Raw genomic sequence first — 2,322 nt, 5'->3', positions numbered from 1 at the left:
GAGAAGATAGATTGAGAGTTTAATTAGAATGGCATTGATAGAGAATGTGAGGTGGGCTATACTTCTCTGGGATGCTTCAGCAAATGGAATAATTAGTGGCGGAGTGAAGCAGTGGAAGGAGAGAAGAGATGTACCGAGGAATGTGTTCTGCGAGGCGAAGATGTGCAGGTGTGATGATAATTAAGGTGAAGTTATTGTACAGGTGTGATGATAATTAAGGTGAGGTTATTGTACAGGTGTGATGATAATTAAGGTGAAGTTATTGTACAGGTGTGATGAGAATTAAGGTGAGGTTATTGTACAGGTGTGATGAGAATTAAGGTGAGGTTATTGTACAGGTGTGATGATAATTAAGGTGAGGTTATTGTGCAGGTGTGATGAGAATTAAGGTGAGGTTGTTGTACAGGTGTGATGATAATTAAGGTGAGGTTATTGTACAGGTGTGATGATAATTAAGGTGACGTTATTGTACAGGTGTGATGAGAATTGAGGTGACGTTATTGCACAGGTGTGATGAGAATACGGTGACGTTATTGCACAGGTGTGATGAGAATTGAGGTGACGTTATTGCACAGGTGTGATGAGAATTGGTGACGTTGTGCACAGGTGTGATGAGAGGTGGGAAGCGTTGTGCACAGGTGTGATGATAATTAAGGTGAGGTTATTGTACAGGTGTGATGATAATTAAGGTGAGGTTATTGTACAGGTGTGATGATAATTAAGGTGAAGTTATTGTACAGGTGTGATGAGAATTGAGGTGACGTTATTGCACAGGTGTGATGAGAATTGAGGTGACGTTATTGCACAGGTGTGATGTTGTAAATTGCAGGTGTGAGAGGAAGAGGCGTTGCATAGGGATAAAGTTAATACACATGAGAGCTGGATGTAAGTAATTAGTACATATAGAATGATAAAAAGTGAAGTACGAAAGATATGGTAATGAGAGAAGAGTTGAATAGAGAATCAGTTTAGTGTTGTGTGTGTCTGTCTGTTAGTCATTCTACCTGCCTTTGAACACACACACACACACACACACACACACACACACACACACAGGGAGAGATATGTTAGTCGTTGTTGGGGGTGAAGGAACGAGGGTTATTTTGTGGTTAATGGCTGATCCTCACGAGAGATGAAGCTTGAGGGTGACTAGAGAGTGAGGGGAGTGGAGTAGGGGAGGTGAGGGGAGAGGGGAGAAGAGTAGGGGAGGAGAGGGGAGAGAGAGAGAGACTGTTGGGGGTGCAGGACGTAGATTTTTAATGCGTGTTAGATACTCTTAATTTGTGTTCTAATGACTAGACACTTTTAACACTGGACACTTGTATGGGAGAAATACATAGAACATTGGAGGGAAACATTGAAGGGAAACATTGGAAAAACACATAAAGAGAACACATAATACGTTGCTAACTCCGTCCCCTATACACATAATACACTCTTAACTCCGTCCCCTATACACATAATACACTCTTAACTCCGTCCCCTATACACATAATACACTCTTAACTCCGTCCCCTATACACATAATACACTCTTAACTCCGTCCCCTATACACATAATGCACTCTTAACTCCGTCCCCTATACACATAATACACTCTTAACTCCGTCCCCTATACACATAATACACTCCGTCCCTTATACACCTATATACTTTACTTATGAACATTTTTACGGCCAGAAGTACATCTTTTTCCAATGGACAGCTTTAAGGTCGTGTACAGACAGACAGACAGACAGACAGACAGACAGACACAGACAGACAGACAGACAGAGACAGACAGTCATACAAATTGCCAATGTCTTGACCTATACACTCTCTGTGCCTATACACCTACAGTACAGTGTATATCCGTGTGTATATATTTGTATTTAATATATGTAAACTCCCTTAGATTTACCTGATTTAATTAATATAATGTTTTCCCAGGTAATTATAGACATAACATGAACTGTCAACTTTACACTGTAATTGGATGATGCAATTTAAAACTCGTCTGATTTGATGGGATTAATTTCAGAGATTTTGTTTTTTTCTCTCTATCGTATTTGACACCTTTGAATCTATACATGAACTCTTTACCTGATGAAATTATACCTGGGTGTGAAATAAAGTCAATTTGCATTCTAATTTTATTTTTTTTTATTTATTAAGGCAATGATATAATTAACCTTTTCATTTCTCTGTGTCTGTCTGTAAATTTGAGAGTTGATTTATATGTCTGTCTGTATGTCTGTGTGTCTGTCTGTCTGTCTGTCTGTCTGTCTGTCTGTCTGTCTGTCTGTCTGTCTGTCTGTCTGTCTGTCTGTCTGTGTGTTTTTGT

This window comes from Homarus americanus, unplaced genomic scaffold (assembly GCF_018991925.1).
Source record: "Homarus americanus isolate GMGI-L3 unplaced genomic scaffold, GMGI_Hamer_2.0 scaffold13308, whole genome shotgun sequence".
In the NCBI taxonomy this organism is placed as follows: domain Eukaryota; kingdom Metazoa; phylum Arthropoda; class Malacostraca; order Decapoda; family Nephropidae; genus Homarus; species Homarus americanus.
Note: the sequence above shows the minus strand (reverse complement) of the source record.